This window comes from Quercus lobata, chromosome 2 (assembly GCF_001633185.2).
Source record: "Quercus lobata isolate SW786 chromosome 2, ValleyOak3.0 Primary Assembly, whole genome shotgun sequence".
NCBI lineage: Eukaryota > Viridiplantae > Streptophyta > Magnoliopsida > Fagales > Fagaceae > Quercus > Quercus lobata.
Window position 1 is genome coordinate 36,967,328 of NC_044905.1, and position 8,275 is coordinate 36,975,602.

Below are 8,275 nucleotides of genomic sequence, written 5' to 3' on the forward strand. Positions count from 1 at the left end.
GGGTTTTGGGATGACGGATGCCATGTTGTATGCTTAGATATATGCTAGTGTGTGTGTGTGACTATAGAATGCAATGTTGAATGTGCCTTTAATAGGATTAAGACGTAAGATACAATAACTAGAAGCCGACCCACAGGTTAGGGGTTTTAGGTGGCTAACACCTTCCCAAAACCGTACCTAAACTCTAAACCCATACTCTGGTAGTAAGACTTAATCCTTCCACGTAGGGGCGCTATTAAATGGTTCCTAGATTTAATCTAGATGGTGACTCCAATCCTTTCTCCGTCTCGATCTACTCGGCTGAGGCGTACTTCCCATTTCCTAGGGAGGAAGCCGTTGCGCTCACAAATAGTAAAAAAGGTGGAATAGTGCACTCTAGTAACAAACTAGTATTTGTTCATGTAAAATAAAATAAAAAAAAAAAAATTTGTGAGAGAGAGAGAGAGAGAGAGAGAAGGATACTTACAACAAAATCATAGTAATGGACGTCAGCTTGAGTCAAGCCAAGGAACAATATTCCATAGAGAAACAAAAGCGCAAAAAAAACCAAAAAGCATGGCCACAATCTCAGTTTTATATATATATATATATATATATATATTTTTTTTTTTTTTTCCTTGAAGGCTACAGCGAGTTATATACAAGGGTTTAAGCTTATGGTTCTAGAGTTGGACTTTTTCTAGTTAGAGAACTCGCATTAGTGTTTGTATAATAGAAAAATGGCTACATTTTAGCTAGTTAAACTCAAAATTCACTCACATCAAGTCATACAAAAAGTTGTGTAAAAATACATGTTTGCTATAGTAATCGTGTAAATTTATATTGATACTATTCATTTTGTATTTAGTTTTTTATTACTTCTTTATGTATCTCAATGATAAATGAAGAGAGTAAATGGTGGTTATTGTGTGCGAAGAAAAAGAAACAATTAAAAAAATATGAAAAATTTTATTTATTTTAATGAAATGTAGTGTAAAATAGCTAATCTGACCTGAGGTGTCTTGAAAATTGAATATGTAAATTGATATATTTGAATTCGTGTTGAGAGTTTTTACTAATGGGCTTGAAATATGAATCCTGGTTGAATGTTTGGTGAGCACGAGGGAGGCTTCTTTATTTATTTACCGCATCATTGGTGAAAGATAAATAAAGTAAATAAATAACCAAATATATAAATAAACTTGTAGTTGTAGTACACAAGATAAATACTATATTCTTTTAAAGGCTAAACTCACTCGACGCAATTAATGGGGTTCGCGCTTTAGAGCATTCTCATAAGGTGTGCCAAATATCAAATATTTAATATTTGCATACCAAACACCAAAAAACAAGATTCATGAGATGTTTCATATGCTAAAAGTTTTGGCATTTTTAGCAAACTTGCTACAGTACAATTGTATTGATAGAATTGTACTGTAGCATGTTGTATAATTAAATAACAATTTTTTAATTATCTATTAAATAACAATTGTACTGTAGCATGAGGTGTTTCAAATTAAATAACAATTGGTACTAGTAGAATTGTACTGTAAAATTGCTAAGGTACAATTTTTTACTGCTACGGTACAATAGCTCGGTTTTTTTTAATTATTATTTTAATGTAGTGTGATGTTAAAATAGAATATTTGATATATAGCGTATTGTAAAATGATGTGCTAAAATTGATAAAATAGATTTTGATGTGGTAAAATGACATTTGGCATAGCACACCTGATAGGAATGCTTACAAATCTTATTGTTTAAAATTTAAACTAATTAACTCAAACTTCGCACATATTATATATACACACGTTCTTTGATATGTTTTTTTAATATGTTTTTTTTTATATGCTATAGACTGTAATTGAGTAAAATATCACTAATTCAATATCCAAGCAATGGTGGTATCAATGGTGAGTTTAGATCATAATCAATAAAAACTTACAAATTTAATCATTGTGAAAATTTTTGTGTCAGTAGTGTTACTCTTTTTTATTAAAACATGAAGAGAAAAGATTAAGGCCCCTTTTTTTTCCGATAGCGGTACTCTTTTGTTATCTCTTTATTTCCATAATTTATCTTTCCCCCTTCCCCCTTCCCTTTAACTCTTCACACACGTTTACACCTCTGTATCTATTATCACATTACATCATTTTGAACAAAACTTATCATCTTCTGGATCCAGATCCTTTCCATTTGCCTTTGAAATGGAGAGGCTCCAGTACACGGTAAGGATTTGGAATGGAGAGTATCAATGGTCCAAAACGTGCCACGTCATTTAAAATGTTAACACACACTTAACTCAACAAATTCAACTTTGGTTAAACCAAGATTAATAGCCGGACCCCTTTTCTCTCACCAGCTGTTTAAACTCTCTCTCTCACCAGCCCATCTGAAATTTCAAAGTTCAAACTCTCATCTCCAAGGATTTTCTCTCTCCATCCCACGGTCCTCACCATCGCCGGTGCTACCAGCCATCGTGCTATTCTTTTCGCTCACCAGCCCATCTGAAAAATTGGGTTTCCTACCTAATCACCTTCATGCACTCCAACTGTTTGAAAAATTGCCTTTGAAAAAATTTGCACACACAAAAATGATACCAAAGCCAATTCGCCCGCTAGCCACCGTAGCCGCTGTCATCACCGGTGGACTAATAACTCTCAACCTCGCTTCCACCACCACTATCAAAGCGATTTGTTTCGCTAGAGAAGCAAAACGGATAAAACTCAAAAGCCAAACCATCTCTAGCTCCCAAACTTTTTTTTTTTCTCTCTTTTTCTCTTTTGCTAGTCTTTTTGCTTCTGAGTTTGATTTTCTTGGTGGGTTTTTTGTGCAGAGAAAGGTGGCGTTGCCTTGTGGGGTTTGTAGAGGAAAAGGGTTTTATAAATGCAAACTATGCAATGGAAATGACACCATAGAGTGGTCGCCTATGTATGACCCTGTAGCTATCAATCCTTGCCTTTGCCCCACTTGCGAAGGAAACAAGTTGCTCTCTGATTATTTATTATTATTTATTTATTTGTTGGAGCTCTATTTCAAGTGCTTGGTCTACAATTTTTCTTCTGTGCTTTGTTTGGTTGCTGAGAAAACAATTTCCTTTCTGCTCTTTTATAAGTTGAACTATAGGAAAAATGCATTGAATAGATTTGGGTAGTTTTTTTTATTGTGAGCAATGTACACAGAAAACAACTATGTAGAAAGTGATTAACTGTGCAGAAAGTGATTAACTATGCAGAAAGTGATTAAAAGAAAGTGTAAAAGAAGATTAGGGATATCAAAATCTGCTGGTGATTAGAATAATTCATTATTACAAAACTTGCATCAATGTAAAGTTCTAAATTTATACATCACTTTAATGTGTTCATTTGCAGTTAGATGGCATTAGATTTGATGATGGAGTCTCCATTGGAGACCTCTCAAAGTTGAAAATGTAGATTTTTTTGTGCACAAATAATGTAGCATTAGTGGAATGCTTACCTTTTGTACTTGTTGGTTGTGATCTTGCTAGTAGTAATCTGGGTTGGTTTTGATGTAGCTTGTTGGAAAGCTACAGTAAGAGCTAAAGACCATGGGCTTGATTCTTGTTGCAGTGATACTAGGCAATTTGACATTGATAGTAAACAAAAGGTACTAAAGCCAGATGCAATTTGACAATGGTAGTAAACAATAGGTACTAAAGACTGATGCCTTTCATTGTGTCATTAAATATTCATAATATGCATTGGTTTACAACATTTTTGTGGTAATGTGCTCTCAATTTGTAGTAATACTTGAAATTGATAGCACTTAAACCTTGTAAAGTAGGTTTGATAGTTCATGTACAAGCAAAATTGGTTGTTTCTTTGCTAAGTTCAGTGTATTCATTGGCTAGCTATGCTAGCTCTTGATATAAATCCCCCCCCCCCCTCCAAGTCTGTTCATCATCTTAATGGTAATATTCTTATTTTTCTTAACATTGTTCAATTTTTCAATATTATCTTCTATGTAGTCCGAATTTGAAAGAATTATTGCACTGAGTCACAATACTAAAGGTTGCTAATTTTTGATATCCACTATGCAGGTGATTTCTTAGATGCAATTGAGTGCTAAACCTGTTTTTTCTGAATTGGTGGCTCAATAATCTCAGCATGGTTACGTAGAGGCTGGCACTGACGGGCTACCATAGTCAATAGAACTCTTGTTTTCTTGTTATTTGGCCTTGTAATCAAAGTATACATTTCAATGGAATTTGTACTCTTTTGGAACAATCATTTATTTATTTTTTATATGCTTGTTTTAATATTGCATTTGTCACTAAATTGGTTACTCAATTATCTGCTATCTATTGATTTTGATAAATAAAAAGTTTCAAGAGAAGTCTCTTATCATCCTTTTTATGAAATCAAAACTACCATAATTGGCTAATGGCTTGGTAACATTTCAAAAGATAACTCATAAAAATCATTATAGATATTGAAATATCAAGAAAAGAAGAATTGCATTTTATTACATTCTCTTTGGTTTGTACTATAAATCATTGTAATGGTTTTTGTATACATAAACGAGGACACTCAAGTGTCAAAATTGGATAAGACAACATAATACTCAAGCAAGTCTTTTTTGTCACAACACATGTTTCAAAGTAAAAAGAAGTTCACTCATATCAAGTCTAAAACTTTAATAAAACTGAAAATTAGTCTTGCTAACGTCAAGATATCAATCCATAATGAATGCTTCAAAACCTTTTCTGGCAATATAGCTTGGCTGGATCTCTATACTCTATCATCCTGTAACGTTGAAAAACAAATTTCAATCAATACAGTAACATCTTAGAAGACCAATCCTCAATTTACTTGCAAAAATCTTATATGATTCATTGGTTTCAAGTGAAATAGACCAACAATTTGACTGGAACTTGAAACATAATTGCTATATATAAGCACTATTCTAATGCCCCACACAACTGACAACCCAAACCTTTTGAAATCAGAACAGCCCTTATTTAAAGCTTGGCTAAAAACATGTTGCAAATACCATGACAAAGGCAACCCAATAGAAGAAAAACCACATCTACCATAATTCAATAATTTATCTATAATTTACTGCAATTAGAGAAAAAGTTAGCCTAGCTGCTGTATACTTGAACAGATGCACCCCATCAGGTAGTTGCAACTTGAACCAACCAAGTGATATAAGAATACTGCCAACTCATGCTCAAATTTGTAGTGGCACCTGAAGAAACTAAGACAATGCATATCTCTACAGTATTAACATCTGAAGAACTAAGGAGGCAATATTAACATGATAAATTCTAATATTAGATAGAAAAATATTCTATTTGCCAACAAATGGTATTTTCACAAACTTCACAATATCAGGTAGTTGAACAGGAATAATAGAAGAAACAGCCTTGTCTATGAGCACATCCTTGGCAAAATCAAGACCAAGTATGACACTTGCACACATATGAAGCCTTCCTCGTCAGATTGAATTTGGGTGTTATTAGGAGTTAGTAGAAATGATAGAACTATTAACAAATTAATGGGTGAAATTAATAAGAAAAACTCAGAAGACAAGTTTTCAAAGGAAAACCAAGAACCCAAAAACTCAAATTACAGCGATCTTCTCTTGAAGAAACTATAAGAGCAACACGAAGAAAATAAAAAAATAAAAAAAATCTAATTGGTATTACTTGGCTCAATGACATCAACTACGGACTAAAATTCTTCATTTTTTCCATCCTAACCCACACCATCAAATAGAAAAACCAACAAGTGAAACTTAACAAAAATAAATAAATAAAAAACCTAACCCAAAATAGGGTAAAACAATATACCCATCAACAATTTATTGGTTCTTAGTACAAATCTACACCATGAAAATGAAGAAATTAAAAAAAAAAAAAAAATCACAACTTTATAAAAAAACAAGACCCAGAATAAAAGAACCCATAAATCTTACAGCCAAAAGACCCACTATCTGATTTCAATCCCTAGACTCAGAACCAACTAAAATAAATAAAAGAAAAATTGCAATATCAATTTATTTTTTTTCGTGTTCCCAATATTTATGAAAAGTCAGAGAGAAAGAACTTACTGGGAAGTGATTGTGCCAGCGATACAGTTTGGAGATGCTAGGCAGTGGAGCAGGTGAAGGCGTAGTAGAAGTTGATAGATCGTTGGGGGAGAGAAAGACCGCAACGGTGGCTGGTGGGTGGCGAAATAGTGACTGGTTTGAGACTTGCTCCAGTTAAGTGTGTGTTAACATTTTAAATGATGTGGCACGTTTTGGACCATTGATACTCTCCATTCCAAATCCTCACCGTGTACTAGAGCCTCTCCATTTCAAAGGGAAATGGAGAGGATCCAGATCCTCATCTTCTCTACGCAAGTTTATTGTTTTACACCTCTATACCTATTATCTTTTGGGTTGATGTGATACATCAATCCACTTTCATTATTTTGTTAAAATTTATTAAATAATTTAATCAGTTTTTTAAAACAATAAATTCCTTATTAGTTTTAACTTTTCCCATTTGTATTGGTCAGTTTTAAAAAAAAAAAAAAAAAAATAGAACTAGTCTTTTTTTTTTTGTCTAAATTATTTAATTTGTATATTTTGGGTAACAATACCTATTATAGTTGCATATGCTTAAATTTTTTTTTAAAAAAATTAAAAATTAATAATCATATTTATGATTAACTATATCACAAGAAAAATAAGGGGATTAACCATATTATCAATTGAAAATAAAATTTTAGCGGAACTTGGATACGAAAACTTTATTATTAATTTTGCATCTTAAAAATAAAAAAAAGTAGGTTTTAAATATAAAATTGAAAATGTTATTTAATTAATAATTAAATATAATAAAAGAAACAGCTTATATTTTTCACCATAGACCTCAATTAGATGAGCTAGCCTTGGAGATTTTATTAACCCAAAGAAACCAGGAATAAGAAGAAATGAGCCCTTACTGAACCCCCATTTGGACCCAAATAGACAAGTCAGAGATGGAAATAACATCTAGTATTTTAGGATGAGAACGACTTGTATCTGGTGGCTAGAAAATTGAAACCTTGTGGGCAGAACATTAGGCATTGTGGGTCAAGGATTTGAATCCTCAAACATTTTTTTTATTTTTTTGAAGGGATTTGAATCCTCAAACATGTGGGTCCCACTTTTAAATGATGCATTTGGTAAGAGAACTTTGAATAGAGTATTTAGAATCAGCTTTCAATTCATAGGGTTTCAATTTAGAGGATTAAAAATATGTGGTATTTTAGAATTCTAAAAATAGTTTTCAATTAAAAACGTGGATTTCACGTCGTGTCACAAAAAGTAATATTCTTTTTTTCTTAAAAACTCATACTCATAGTGAATACTCTTACCAGTTTTTGAAAAACATTCTAGAAATATGATACCAAACACACATTTGTGCATCATGACTTCCTTAAAAATAATATTTCAACGCACTTTTTTGAAAAATATTTTCACAATGTTTTGAAAATAAAAATACAAATATCCTTGGCAAACAAAAGACACATTCCAAAAATATATATATATATATATATATATATTGCAAAATTCTTTTATACTAGACATAGCTGCAACAATTATCCAAGTAAAAGAGATTGAGGAGTCTTTGACAGGATCCAAAAACTTCTTTGCATGCCTTCAAGGATGATATTAGAAATTTTTTTTTTTTTTTTTTTTTTTGGAGAATCAATATTAGAAAATTTTAATTGAGCGGAAGAAGAGACAATTAATGGGGAGAAATTATTTTGTTTCCTCCCCATCTTTTGAAAAACTCAAACTTGGACCAGGCATGAATTAAGGCTACTACTTACTTTTTTAATGCACGACATAGCTTACACAACACAAGATATTGTTTTATTGAAGCATCAAAATTCAACTTTATGATGCAATTTGTTGCTTGCTTGACTCAGAGAATTAATGCCTGCAAAAAGGGGTCAACTAGAGGACGTGTCGGCCGCTACGTACTGCTCCGATTCTTATATCAAAATTTGTGACTTTATTTAAGGCAATTGAAAAGGAATTTGAGCCTAGTTTGTGATAAATTATTAGGTACATATAGGGGAGGATTGTTGATGTGGTCTTTCCTGACCATTGAGATGATGCTATATGCAAATTTATGAGTGAGTTTTTTAATCAGTACAATAAATAAAAAATAAAAAATTATCACGTCAGTAATCCTCCTAATGGATTTAATAATTTCTTCAAATTGGTTCCTTGAGTATCTTTTCTATAAGGTTATTTTATGTGGTTACTGATGGAGAGCCATTAACGGCGCCGA

At 32.2% G+C, this 8,275-nt stretch overlaps 1 pseudogene; it reads right to left on the reverse strand.

Annotated features, from left to right (window-relative positions):
* The window catches only part of LOC115963860, a 29,340-nt pseudogene extending 25,750 nt beyond the window's left edge, over positions 1–3,590 (reverse strand).
* Positions 3,591–8,275: the final 4,685 nt, after the last annotated feature.